Source organism: Cricetulus griseus, chromosome 8, assembly GCF_003668045.3.
Source record: "Cricetulus griseus strain 17A/GY chromosome 8, alternate assembly CriGri-PICRH-1.0, whole genome shotgun sequence".
NCBI classification, from domain to species: domain Eukaryota; kingdom Metazoa; phylum Chordata; class Mammalia; order Rodentia; family Cricetidae; genus Cricetulus; species Cricetulus griseus.
The window spans coordinates 92,970,174-92,984,825 of record NC_048601.1 but is presented as its reverse complement, the minus strand read 5'-3'; the positions used below and the strand labels follow the sequence as shown (position 1 = coordinate 92,984,825).

Genomic DNA, 14,652 nt, shown 5'->3' with positions numbered 1-14,652 from the left:
GGGAAATAAGGACTGCAATCTGGAGGCAGGAGCTGATGCTGAGGCTGTGGAGGAGTGCTGCTTCCTGGATTGCTCAAAGTCCTTTTTTTGTGGAACTCAGGACCAAGCGCTTAGGGGTGGCCCTATCCACAAAGGGCTGGGCCCTCTCTCATCAATCACTAATAAGAAAATGCCTGGGGTTGTTGCAGTGACTCAGTGGTTAAGAACATTGCCTGCTCTCTCAGAGGACCCATGTTCAATTCCCATCACCCAAATGGCAGCTTACAACTGTTGGTAACGTCAGTTCCAGAGGATCTGACACCCTCACACAGACAGACATGTGGGCAAAGCACCAATCGATAGTCATAAAATTAAAATTTGTTTTTAATGACTTACAGGTTTGCCTCCAGCCCAATCATTTTCTCAGTTGAGGCTCCCTCTTTCTGATGACTCTAGCTTGTGTTAAGTTGATGTAATACTAGCCAGCATTTACAGGTAACAGGTCAGTTTCTGTTTGACATTTGATCTCCGTGATTCCATTTTGAATTTTAGCCCAGTTTCCTTAGTGAAAAAGCTCAGTCTATGAAAATGCCCTGTTGTAATTTTTTTTTTTGGTGGGGGGAAGGGTTTTGAGACAGGGTTTCTCTGTGGCTTTGGAGCTAGCTCTTGTAGACCAGGCTGTTCTCGAACTCACAGAGATCCACCTGCCTCTGCCTCCCGAGAGTGGGGACTGAAGGCGTGCGACACCACTGCCGGACGACCTGTTGTAATTTTTATCTAGCAAGTCTATTAAATAGATGTGCAGTAGGCACATTAACAAAAGAAAAGTATATACGATATTGTGCTCAGGAGGACAGCACATGAACATCAATATTCAGAACTCTTGTTAGCGTTAGAAGCTTATAACTTCTCCACCGGGGAGATGCGCAGAGGGTGTGGGCAACTGAGAGGAATCAGCCAGAGCACGGGACCCTTAGAGTCAGGGCAGACTGAATGTGGTATTGACCTTAGTCCCTAAGGCTAAGGTCTTAGTTTCGGAGGTTGAGCCTTTAGGTAGATGAGCCACACTTGGGGAAGCCCCACTGAAACTGCTGTTTCTTATTACTGAGCAGAAGAAATGTGCAAAATGCCTTCTGTCCAGCATCTCGGGTAAACTGAGCCTGGTGGAGGTTTGTAAAACAAAACCTGCAATTCCAGGGACTTAACCGTTTTGAGCTGGAAAGTTCAAGGTCAGAGGTTGAAACTCAAGAGGCGCCTCATCTTAAAAGAGGGCGGGTTTGGGCCCTCGGGTACAATGTTCGGTTAGCCTGTGCTGGGCCTTGGAGGGGTCAATGTTTAACATTTGGGAAAAAGATTTCATTCAACGGAAAGCCAAAGGGGGTTAAAAGAACAGGGGAAAAACATCCTTTGTGGTGAGAAGGTCGTTGAAAATCAGACAGTGGATTCTATTGGCATTCCATGCTGGTGATGACCGGGTCTCTCCTGCTCCAAATAAGTGATGAAGTTTGGGGACAGGGACACCAAGGAGGATCTCCTAAATCGGGGCTGCTTGTCGGCCTGGCAGAGCCTCAAGTGTGCGAGCCTTTCCTCCAAACCTCATGACTACAACTCCACGTCCACAGAGCGTGAGTCACACGAAGCTATCTATCTGGTCGCTCGCTATCTGCGAACTTTATGGGTCAGTTTCCACAGAGGCCGTGAGCGTCCTTCCTCCCAGTCTGCTTCCGGGCAACCGCAGGCCCCGGGGCCAGTCAGGCAGGCTCGCCCGGGAGTCGCCGCCGGCTTCCGGAGGTCTCCAAACCGAGGGTTAGCGCAGGGTGGCGCTTCCCGCTCGTTCTGCTTTCTCGACTTCCTCCTTAGCGACTCCACGGAATCCGCGACCAAGGCTGCCAGGTTCTTCCGAGTGCGAAGGGGGCGCTTTCGAATCCGGCACGAGCCCGAGCCGGTAACCGCTGCTGCGCATGCGTGGCGTCAGGACCGGGCGGAAGTGGACGTCGCCGCGCCGCCACCGCATGACGCACTTCCTGTTTGTTGTTGGAGAAAAGGAGAGAAAGGAAAGCGCGAGGAGACGCCGCCACCGCCGCCAGCGCAGCTGTGCCAGAGCCGCGAGGAGACCAGCCGCCCGACTTCCCCCCCTCGCCGGCCGCCGCGTCCTCGGTGAGGGGCTGCGGACCGGGCGGACGGCAGGGTCCACTGCGCGGGCGGGGCGGGCCGTCGGCTGGCGCGGGTAGGGTGACCTGCTCGGCGCCTACACACACACACACGGCCGCGGGGACGCCGGCCCGACGGGGGGCCGCTCGCCAGGGCCGGACGGGCGGGCTCCAGTCGGAGCGGCGGCCCGGCGTCGCGGCCCGAGGCCTGGGGCTTTCCTGGCGTGGGCCGGGTCTAGACCGGCTCGGTGGAGAAGGCCGTGCCGGTCCGCTCAGGCCTAGCCGGCCCCGGCCGGGCTCCGCTCCCTGCCTCCCGGGGCTGTAGTGGCGGTTGGGCCCGGCACGCGCGAGCTCCGCCACAGGGCCGCGGGAGGCGGCGAGGCCGGTGTCACCCTGTCCTGGCGTCCCCAGTGCATTCTGCAAGCGAGGGGGTCAGGTGGCAGGCGAAGAGGAGCGGGGCTCGCCGGGGAGGCGCGCTCACGGGCTCAGGCTGCCGGCCGGGCTCTCCCGGCCCAGGACTGTTGGGAAGTTTTGCTAGGCGACCTGACTGGGCGCCGTTTACTTTCAAAACCCGTTTGCTGTTAGCCTTCCAGGGTGCCTCGCTGTGGGTTTATGTAACTAAAAGTTTATGTAACTGAAGTTTACATTAAGTCTTAATTCGCTTCGGTCCTGTGGAAAAGGGAACCCTACGCTGCAAGCCTTAAGATTGTCCTGAAAACAAAACAAAACAAAAACAAAAAACTGGGGGGGGGGGCTGGCGGTTTTTATTTTATAGAATGAATTGTTAGACATTTTAAAACTTGTTTACCGAAGTTGTGTGTGAATTGTCGAAAGGGAACGGAGGGGATGGTCCCACTTTCTCAGGCACGCCCAAGCAGGTGGAGAGTGTAGGTCCAATGCACTCACTTTGTTTTTATTAATGTCTTTATTTGAACCATAGATTTGTGGTCAGGTTTTATGGCTAGTAAGTCCACTGTATCCCCCTTTCTAGGCCCTGCAATCCTGGGAATTGAACTCCGTACTTACTGCTTGCTAGGGGAGTGATGGCTACTAAAAGCCAGCTACTTTAGTAGAAAAACTAGACTTAAGCAGCCAAGAAGGGAACGGCCCTAACGAAAATGCATCCTAGTCGTTGAACGTTGGTCGTGAAGTAATTGAGCACATCTGTTACGGGACTCTCTTTGGGAAGTTCTTTGGCAATTCCCACCACAGGGGGAATTGCCCTCCGGTGTGTGATTACTACGCCGCCAGTGATCAGTGCAGACACTTGCCGTGAACTGCGAGTGGACCTTTGGAATTAGAAGAAATAAGAAATCTGGGAAGAAATATGCTGCCTTTGTGTAGGTACGGGTTGATTTGATAGAAAGGAAGAAATGTTTGTGATTTCTCTTCCCATCACTTTTTCCACAGCAGACTTTGGAAATTTTGGCTTTTCATGTGTTTGCTTTTTGAAGAAGTTGGCATTGTGTTTTGCTTTTTTGAGACAGGAGTTCTGTGTAGCCCTAGGCTGTACTGGAACTCACTCTGTATTGAACTCTTGAGATTTGCCTGCCTCTGCCTCCCCAGTGCTGGAACTAAGGGGGTGCCTCACCACACCCCGCTAAGAAGTTAGCTCCCACTTTGTGTGGTTATGAAGCGAGTGTTACAGCACACATGTGGGAATCCTCCATCCATCAGTCTCTCTTCTGCTAGTTCCAACCCTCTGCATTTATATAGCTCTACAGTACCATATCTGAATTAATTCTTTTTTGTTTTTTAGATTTTAGTCTCTCACTTGTAGCTCTGGAAATCAGTGGTCAGTTTGACTCTGCCTCCCGAGTGCTGGGATTAAGTTGTTGTTTTGTGTCTCTCTCCCCCACCCCCCACCCCGTTTTTTTTTTCTGTCCTCTTCATTTTCTTTTGGGTACAGGGTTCATTTTTTTTTTTTTTTAGCTCTAGCTGGCTTAGAACTTGGTATGTAGATTAGGCTAGTCTGGAGTTCACAGATCCACCTGTGTCTGCCTGTAGTGTTCAACCATGCCTGGCCCAGAGTACAACTTTTGGAGTCAGTTCTCCTCCTTTCATGGATTACTAGGGTGGAACTCAAGTTGTCAGACTTGTGCGACCAAATTATTCGGCCAGTTGACCCAGCTCCACAGCTTGAGAAGTTGGCCTCTTTTTGTCTCTGAGACAAGTCTCCTCTGTGTAATAGTGCTGGCTGTCCTGGAACTTGCTCTGTAGATCAAGTTCCTGCCTCCTGGAGAAGTGAAAGATGGAATCATATCACCGAGTTTTAGGGTGGACACTGGCGGTGGCACCCCCCCCACCCCCCATCCCCACCCCCCACCCCCACCCCCGACAGGGTTTCTCTGTGTAGCTTTGGAGAAGCTGGCCTCGAACTCAGAGACCCGCCTGCCTCTGCCTCCTGAGTGCTGGGATTAAAGGCGTGCGCCACCAATGCCCAGCTGGCACACACCTTTCATTCCAGCACTGGGACAAACAGGCAGGATGGTTTCTAGTTTAAGGCCAGTTTGGTTTTACTGATGGAGTTCAGGACAGCCAGGGCAAACACAGAGAAACCATCTTGGAAAAAAAGAAAGAAATCATTTCTTGAGGCAGAGACAGGCTAGTCTCCAGAGTTTGAGGTCAGTAAGGTCTACATAGAGAGACCCTGACAAAAAACAAAACAGAAAGAAAAACTGCCTTTAATTGTAGTGTGGGTGGGGGGGATGGTGTGGATTGGAGGCTATTCTGGTCTACAGAGCGAGTTTCAGGACAGCCAGACCTACACAGAGAAACCCTATCTCAAATAACCAAAACAAACTATGCATTTTTTTCTTACTGGTATCAGCATTAGGTGTATGAGATTTGGGTTAAGGACAGACAAATAGTGTACTGGGGTGGTGAATATTCTTACCTACTATGAAGACTGAATTAGGAAATCTTCTGAATACTGGCCCCACTCTTTAAGCAGTCCTGTTAGTATTACCCTGTGTAGACCAGCAGCATTGTTCCCTGACTGTCTATATTAGGGCTAGTCCAGTGTAATATATCCTGAGAGTTTTGAAGAAGATACTTCGTTAACATTGTCCACTAGATACCTGGTATGACTGTCTTTTATTTACATTGTTCAATGCTTAAGGATACTCAGACACTCAGACCACTTCTGATGCCTTCTCAAAGAGCAAGTGAGTATTTCCATTTCCTCCTTTGTTTTAGATAGAGGGTCTCAGGTACTTGAGGCTGGTCAGGAACTCATTTTGTAGCCAAGGATGACCTTGAATTCCTTCTGTTTCTATTGTCAAGCTGCTGGGATACAGGTGTGTATCACTCTGTCCAGCTTTGCAGGATTCTTAAAAAAAACTTTTACTTGTTTGCAAGTGGTCCTATGTTAAGGCTAGTTAAATTTACCCAGGACACCATCTGGTGGTGAAGGGCCTGCAATTGCAGACGTTGAGTGTGAAGGAGGGATTAGAGTGGGGAATTAATGTCATGCTTCTTTTCTCCTGTATAGAATTTAAGAGAGTTTATCCTTGGGAATAAAAACAAGGTCAGTGAGCTGTGTATTGTGGGTCTGTGATACCAGTATTTAAGAGGGTAAGGCAGGAGAATTTTCGGTGGAGACATCTTGGTCTGTATTGTGAGACTACTACTTTTATTAAGAAGAGAACAAGCCTGGCGTTGTTGGCGCACGCCTTTAATCCCAGCACTCGGGAGGCAGAGGCAGGCGGATCTCTGAGTTCGAGGCCAGCCTGGTCTCCAGAGCAAGTGCCAGGATAGGCTCCAAAGCTACAGAGAAACCCTGTCTCAAAAAACCAGAGAGAGAGAGAGAGAGAGAGAGAGAGAGAGAGAGAGAGAGAGAGAGAGAGCGCAAACAGGAACCTGAGGTTAATGAGAAGGAAAGAGGATAAAAGGCACGTGACAAAAATAGTAATATCAAGCTAGTGAGATAATTCAGCAGGTACCATGGTCTGAGGACTAGAGTTTGATCCCTGGGATCCATATAAGAGTGGAAGGAGGGAATTGGTTGCTTAAACTTGTCTTCCGGACACTTTGCTTGCGTGTCCCTCCCCCAATAAGATCGAGTAGGAGGGAGAAATGGGCAACTTTCTCCTGGGGCCAAACTACCACACACGGGGTGTGTACTTTGCTGAATGCTCCCTAAGCATGCTTAAAATTTAGGGGGAAAAAAATCCCTTAATGAACTACAACTCTGCTTAAGGGAAAACCGAGAGCCTGGAGACTGACTTATTAGCTAAGTCAGCTAGTAGGAATGCTTTTTTTTTTTTATTTTTTTGAAATAGCGTTTCTTAGTGTAGTCCCAGCTGTACTGGAACTCTGTAGACCAGGCTGGTCTTGAATTCAGAGATCCATCTGCCTTTCCGAGTGCTGGGATTAAAGAAGGTATGTGCCACCACTGCCCAGCTAGCAATGTTTTTTTTGTTTGTTTGAGAACAGGATCTCTGTAGTCCTGGCTGTCCTGGTTGAGCAGGCTAGCTTCAAACTCACAGATATCCCCCAGTCTCTGCCTCCCAAGGGCTGGTATTAAAGGAGCCTATTACCATGTCTGGCTTAATAATTTTGTTATTAGATAATACTGTGGATTTAAGGTGTTTTGTCAAACTTTGGATAGTTAAGGAAGATCACACTTAACTGCTTCCATTTTACTTTCTTACCTGAGAATGCAAAAATCTAAAAATGCTTTGTTGTTGTCATTTTTTTAAAAAAAGGTTTATTTATACAACATCCTGCCTCCATGTCTGCCTGCAGGATAGAAGAGGGCACCAGATCTCATTATAGATGGTTGTGAGCCACCATGTGGTTGCTGGGAATTGAACTCAGGACCTCTGGAAGAACCTCTGAGCCATCTCTCCAGCCCCTAAAAAATACTTTTTATCTCCCTAAAGTCACAATGTTCATCCAAATGGAGGTTTCAGTCCATATGTATGTTTCTAAGGCCATTTGGTTTTAGCCTGGTTTTCTTTTAAAGTGATTTTATAAATCCAAGTCGTAAGGACCTTAAGGACATTCTGAATAAACAAAGGCCATTGCTTCTGGCTTTAACACTGTTGAACTGTGTTGTATTAAAATACTTCTGTATTTTAGGAATGTTGAGCCTTCAGAAGGGTGGTTTCTTTAGGCAGTATGTGATTTTTGTCTCCTGTAAAATTTGTATTTTGGGGCAGAAGGGGATGACATATTGGATATTTAAAATGAGGACCTGAGCTCTTCCGGTCTCTTTGGCCTCGGCGGCAGAAGCAAGATGACGAAAGGAACGTCATCCTTTGGAAAGCGTCGAAATAAAACGCACACATTGTGCCGCCGCTGTGGCTCTCAGGCCTACCACCTTCAGAAGTCCACCTGTGGCAAATGTGGCTACCTTGCTAAGCGCAAGAGAAAGTATAACTGGAGTGCCAAGGCTAAGAGGCAAAACACTACCGGGACTGGGCAGATGAGGCACCTAAAAATTGTCTATCGAAGATTCGCAGACATGGATTCCGTGAAGGAACACCTAAACCCAAGAGGGCAGCTGTTGCAGCATCCAGTTCATCTTGAGGATTTCAGTCAGTCATAAAATTAAATGTTCTGGTTTCAAAAAAAAAAAAAAAAATGAGGACCTGAAAAAAGTTGCATGTGGTTGTGTGCATGTGCTTGTATAGGCCAGAGGTAGCCAGCCATTTGTGTCCCATTGCTCTCAACCTTTCTTTTCTTTTTTGGATAAAAAGACTGCCAGCCACACTTGGCTAAATGTGTGTGCTGGGGATCTGAACTCAGTTCTAGCTGCTTGCTTGGCAGGCACTTTAATGACCTAGCAGCCTCCCTCTATCGACTACACCCTACCTCCCAACCCCAGGATTTTCCCCAGTGCTAAGTTTTGAGGCAGAGTCTCACTAAGTTGTTCTCAGTTGGTCTCAAAACTTGTTCCTAAACCTTGAATACACACTTGACAGGCTGAGAGTTACTATATTAATGTTTACATGGCTTGGCAGTCAGCCTCCTAGGTGCTAGCTTTTTGTAGACCTGCCTTACTTGGATTGGTGGTCTTTATCTTTTTGCCCTTGCTTCTATTCTGTCAAGCGAACAGTACAGCATTAAGTTTGTGTGATGCCACAACATAAATTGAACTCCCTTTATGATTTTAATTATTATTTTTTTTTCTGAAACAAGTTCTTACTATGTGTATTGTTGGCTGGCCTGTAGTTGGATATGTATACTAGTCTAACTTTGAACTCATACTTGCCTGTCAAGTGTCTAGATTAAAGGTCTGCCATTATACCTAGTAAAACTTAGTAATTTTATTTTGTCTTTATTTATTTATTTATTTTTTTTTTGGAGACAAGGTCTCTATGATGCCCTAGCTGGGGTGGAACTTACTATGTAGACTATGCTAGCCTTGAACTCAAATATCTCTTCTGCTTCCAGAATGCTGGGATTAAAGGTGTTTACCACCATGTCCTATTTTAAGAGAAAAGATAGGGTGGTGGTGGTGCAGCCCTTTTAGACCCAGCACTTTGGAGACAGAGTCAGGCGGATCTCTGTTAGTTTGAGCCTAGCCTGATCTGCAGAGAGAATTCTCTGCCTGGAAAAACCAAAAAGAGGAAAAAAGGAACCAGAAAAGCTAGCTGAGAGGCCATAGTGGATATGGCCTTGGGTTTCATTACTCCTTTTCAGTATTGATCTCCTTTGTGGGAAAGGAAGAAAGCTATTTTTGTTGGTGACCTGGGAAAATCATCTTTTCTTTTTGTTTTGTTTGAGACAGACAGGGTTTCTCTGTAACAGCCCTAGCTGGCCTGGAACTCACTTTGTAAATCAATCTGGCTTATAACTCAAGAGTTCTTCCTGCTTCTGCCTCACAAGTGCTGGGATTAAAGGCAAGTGTCATCACTACCCAGCTTATATCTTGCCGAGACTCCCCCCACACCCAATTTTCTGAGATGCTAGATGGAAAGACCTTTGACAGGGCCTCATCTTTGGTAATAAAGTCTGTCCGGTATGGTTAAAGCTTAGTAGGTGGATGGCTAAAATTTGGGACAGAGTTTATGAAACCATGTACCTTTGAGGCCCTTGACTCCTGAAATGATGTGTAACCCACCAGAAAGGGACATGTATTGCTGATACATGCTCTTTTCATTAAGAAAATGGGGCAGGGCTGGAGAGATGGCTCAGTAGTTACGGGCACTGACTGCTTTTCCAGAGGACCCTGATTCAATCCTCAGCACCCACATTATAGCTCATAACTGTAACTCCAGCTCCGGGGCATCTGACACCTTCACACCAGTGCACATAAACTAAATGAAGAAAAAGATTGTTAATCCCAGAGGCAGGCACATCTGTCAGTTAACAGCCTTTTCAGAAGCTGTGCCCCGTTGTGAGTAGAAGGTAGTAAGGGCCAGCTTCCCTAAAGGAACCCCATGACTTAGCAAAGTTGCCTTAGATTTGCTTGCCTACCATGGTTAAGACATGGCTTCCCGCCAGGCCGTGGTGGCGCACCCCTTTAATTCCAGACGTGGGAGGCAGAGGCAGGCGGATCTCTGAGTTTGAGGCCAGCCTGGTCTACAGAGTGAGTGCCAGGACAGCCTCCAAAGCTATAGAGAAACCCTGACTCGAACCCCCCCCCCAAAAAAAAAAAAAAAAGACATGGTTTCCTTCACTAACTTCATGGTTTTTCGAGGCAGGGTTTCTTTGGCTTTGGAAGCTGTCCTGGAACTAGCTTTTGTAGACCAGGCTGGTCTCAAACTCACAGAGATCCATCTGCCTCTGACTCCCAAGTGCTGGGATTAAAGGCATACGCCACCAACGCCCGGTTCCTTCACTAACTTCTAAATTACTTTAGGGCTGGAGTGATGGCACAGTTAACAGCTGGTACTGTTGCCAAGCATCTGAGTTTAGTTCCCAGCACCCACAACCAGCTAGCCCACAAGTACCTGTAATTTAAGCTCCCAGAGATGCAATTTCTGGACTCAGGCACCTGGACTCATTCATAAGTTCGACCCCCCCCCCTTCATATTCATTCATTCATTCATTCATTGGTTTTTGGAGATGGGGTTTGCTCTGTGGCTTTGGAGGCCTTTTTTTTTTTTTTTAAAGATTTATTATGTATACCGGGTCCTCTGGAATAGCAGCCAGTGCTCTTAACCTCTGAGCCACCTCCTCAACCCCCTCTATTTCTTTGTTAAAATTACTTTATGCCTGCTATTGTATGAGTTTCAGACACATGTATATCACAGCATGCATGTGGTGTTCAGAGAAAAACGTGTCACTCTGGTGTGGGTGTGGCCCCAGAATGTTTTTAAGTCAGCCAGGAGTTTAGTACACCTGTATTTACAGAAGAAATGCAGAAGATACTAGAAAGTTGATTTTCTTCTCTTGAGTTAGAACCTTGTGTAAAAGTCTGAACACATTAGATTTAGTGTCTGTTTTTCTCTCTCCATACCCACACTGTATTTTGGGGGGTGGGGTGGGGGATTATTATTTTCTTTTGGAGAGGATCTGATAGGTAGCCCAGATTGTTCTTGAACTCCTGATCCTAGTACTGCTATGGTTGTTATAGGGTGTGTGTGTGTGTGCGCGCGCGCGCGCGCGCGCGCGCGTGTGTGTGTGTGTGTGTGTGTGTGTGTGTGTGTGTGTGTGTGTGTATGTATGTATGTATGTATGTATGTGTGTATGTATTATTTTTTGAAACAGGGTTTCTCTGTAGCTTTGGAGCCTGTCCTGGGACTTCTCTGTAGGCCAGGCTTGGCTTCAGATTATATTGTCAGGTCTGTCTGGAGGAAGTGAGAATGTTGGCCAAGCAGGCCATGACCCTGGAGTTGGAAGTGGGAGATTACCATGAGTAGACTGAGAGGAAGGTCTCACACTGCCGCTGCTTGTTGAGTTATAAGACAGAAGCTTCCGGCAGCAGTTTCTGGGATAAACTAAAAAAGTTTCAGGACTAAGTGGAACTTTAATACGTTAAGAATTGTGAATAAGGCGGGCTGGAGAGATGGCTCAGAGGTTAAGAGCACTGGCTGCTCTTCAGAGGTCCTGAGTTCAATTCCCAGCAATCACATGGTGGCTCACAACCATCTGTAATGAGATCTGGTGCCCTCTTCTGGTGTGCAGATATACATGGAAACAGAATGTTGTATACATAATAAATAAATAAGATCTTAAAAAAGAATTGTGAATAATAAATTAAGAATTGTGGACCTGGTAGTTGAGGCTTGTAAGACCACACAAGTCCAAGGTCAGCCTGGACAATTTACTGAGACCTTGTTTCAAAGGGGCATGGTTCAACCTGGTCTAGCTTAGTTGAAGGTAGAGTGCTGTCTGGCAGTGGGAGGTCCATCTTCAATGCCTAGCATCACCATGTTCCTTCTTCCAACACAATTAGAGTTGAGGGGACTTTGACATCTTCCTCTCCCCCCCCCTCCCCCAGACAGGGCTTCTCTTTTTAGCCATAGCTGTTCTGAAACTAGTGCTGTGGATCAGGCTGGTCTTGAACTCAGAGATCACCTGCCTCTGACTTCCTAGGGCTGGGATTAAAGTAGTTTGCCACCATGCCTGGTTGAGCTTTGACATTTGATTGTCAGACATCTGGGGGACATTACATTGGCAGTGGGCTTCTGGTGGATTCAAATAGAGTAAAACTTGTTCCCTGTTAATGTTTATTTACTGTGTATTTGGATATTGGATAACATTTTACTAATTTGGTGTGGCTAGTCTAAATTCATTCGAAGTGGATCAAGCAGTATGTAGTATTGGTCATAAGTGCTTGTGTTTTGAAGTGTATCTTGGCAGGCTAACATGGATGTAATCCTCTTGTGGAATTGGATCCACCTGTGGGTCCTCCTTGGGACAGGTTTCTTGAGCTTTCATTGACACTCCAGTGGCAGTCTTTCCTCAGTAATCTTGCATCTTCATTTCTGTGTGTCTGCACCTGCTCTTGGAGTTTCATCTCTGTTCATTATTGGCCTCATTTTCTTTTTTGATCTTAGTTCAGTTTTTTTGCTGCATGCAGTCATTTCAGTAGAAGCACTGTAAACGCCTCCCCCATACTTAGCAGTACGTGCTCCCTGCTGGGGATTCCTGCATTGAAAGAGTAAAAACTGGAAGACTGTGTCAAAGGTTTTTTTTTTTTTTTTGTAATCTCAGCAGGAAGGGCCAACAGTTAGTTGGAAAACAAAGGGTAGATAAGCAGCTCATAGTAATCAAAGCTGTAGGGTTGGTGAGCCCCCCCCCCCCACTTTGGACACAAACTTACCATTATCATGTGCATTCATGTATGCTTGTGCATTTGGGGCAGGTGCTTTACTATGGAGCCATATCCCCTGTAGAAGGTGCTAACATGTGTAACATGAGACTGATATTGGTATTTAAACTTCAAGCTGAATATCAGAAAAGCAAAGCAGCTGGCCACTAGGTTTCACCTCTAGCTTAGGCTGAGGGGACTGATCCACGCAGGAGCTCTTCACCAAGTCTCAAACTGCTGCCTCTCCACAGTGTGGCTGGAGAACAAATACCTCTCTTGAGACCTTGCTTCTGTTTTATATACTTCCCTAATGTTGGGATTAAAGGTGTGAGCTATAATTCTCTTTTAGACTGCTTCTTGCATGGCCTTGGACTCACCGACAGACATATGTCTATCTCTTAATCCTGAGTCCTAGGATTAGAGGTGTGTACCACCACCTCCTAGCTTCTGGCTGCTGGGATTAAAGGTGTGCGCCTGGTTTCTTTTTTTCTTTTTCTTTTCTTCCGGAGACAGGGTTTCTTTGTGGCTTTGGAGGCTGTCCTGGAACTAGCTCTTGTCGACCAGGTTGGTCTTGAACTCACAGAGATCTGCCTGCCTCTGCCTCCTGAGTGCTGGGATTAAAGGCTTGCACCACCACTGCCCAGCTTGGTGCTTGGCTTCAATGGCCTGTGGCTGACTTTGCTTTCTGAATCCTCATGCAGGTTTTAATCATAAGCAGTATATCACCACAAGCATGAAAAGGTGCTTAAGTACAAGGACAGAAGATCTAGCCTTTCTTTTGTTATTTTGACATAGAGTCCAGAGTAGCACAGGAGGAGCTTGAAGTCCTTGCCGAGGTTTTACCTCTGGAGTGGATGGGATTTAAGAGCTGTGTTCCTCTGGTGTGCAGAGTTGTTTCTGAAACTGATAGTTCAAAATGAAAAGTGGTTCCACCTCTGGCTGTTGAGCTGAAATTTAATGTTTTGGGTGGAACCTAGGGCCTTAAATATTGTAGTCAAACAACCTTCTTCTAGTCAAGTACCTTGCCACCTGGGCAGTGACACCCCCACCCCCCAGTCAAGAATCATTTGTTTATATATTCATATTATCCTTGAACTCGACTTTGTAAAGGATAGCTTCAGCTCCCCCTTCTCTACTGCAGTGCTGGAATTACAGGTCATGAGTTGCTGGGAATCGAACCCAGGGCTTTGTTCAAGCATCTGCCCTCTGAATTCCATCTTCATCCCAGGTCTTGAATATCTGTCACAGTCTACCTGGTAGCTGGGATTATAGGTCTGCACTACTAGTCCCTGCTATGATGGAGAAGCTTCTACTAAAGACTTTGTTTAGCAATCCACCTGCCTCTGGAAGAATCTTCCAGACCAGGAAGGTTGGGTGCAGCTGCCGCCTTCAGGGGACTCGCAGGAATGTCCTTTTTTGGGGGAGGGGAGAGATGGTCTCACTGTGTACCTTTGGCTGCCTCCAATTTACAGAGAGCCACCTGTGACCCCATGCTGGGATGAATGGTGTGGGTCACCATACCTAGCTTCTAGCAATGTCTTAAATGGTCACAGTTTGGCTATGTGGGTGCTTTGGTACCTGAAGAGAAGTCAGATGCTCACTAAACCTAAAGATGCCTCATCCACAGAGACTCGGGATGGAAGGAAAGGAAGGGCATGAATATTTTGACTCATTTGTCAGGTATTTTTCAGGATATGCTTGTTTTGGTTTATTTTTTGGTGATACCAGGCAAATGTTCTCCCATTAAGTTGGATACCTCCAAGTAGGAATATGACAGGTACCAAGAGGAATTGTTTGACTGGGAAAATGATTAATTTATTTATATATTTCAAAATTATTTTTGAGATAAGATCTCACCATGTAATTGTAGCTGGCTTAGAACACAGTGATCTGCCTGCTTCTTCCTCCCCAGTGCTGGAATTAAAATGCGTACCACTGTGCCTTTTTTTTTTTTTTTTTGGTTTTTCCCCTCCCCCACTATGCCTGGTTTTAAAAAAATGTTGCTAACTTGTAATTCCTAAGCTTTTACAGTATGATATGGTTGTGCCGTTCTTGTAGAAATATTTGTCAGCAGGAAGGAAAATACTTGTTTTGGTCATCTCCATCATTTTATTTTTTGAGACAGACTCATTATCTAGCCTTTGCTGGCCTAGGTCTTGCTATGTAGAATAGGCTGACTTCAAACTCAGATCCTCCTGCCCCTGCTTCCTGGGCACTGGGGTTAAAGGTGTGCACCACCTCACACTCCAAATTGGTTTACATTTTTGGTAGGGCAAATGGGTTTTTGTTTGCTAGTATTGATGCTTGTTTAGA

The 14,652-nt window shown here is 46.6% G+C and overlaps 1 protein-coding gene and 1 pseudogene across 6 annotated transcripts in view; both read left to right on the top strand.

Moving 5' to 3' along the window:
- Positions 1-1,979: 1,979 nt before the first annotated feature.
- The window catches only part of LOC100758507 (dnaJ homolog subfamily B member 6), a 93,736-nt gene continuing 81,063 nt past the window's right edge, over positions 1,980-14,652 (top strand). For 5 of the 6 annotated variants that reach the window (XM_035448949.1, XM_027429566.2, XM_027429564.2 and 2 more), the window contains exon 1: positions 1,980-2,136. The gene's annotated coding sequence lies outside the window, so the exon portion shown is untranslated. Of the gene's footprint in view, positions 2,137-3,114; positions 3,474-14,652 lie in introns of those variants that run through there. The other variant, XM_035448948.1, reaches the window with a different exon arrangement.
- On the top strand, positions 5,943-8,502 carry LOC118239285 (annotated as a pseudogene).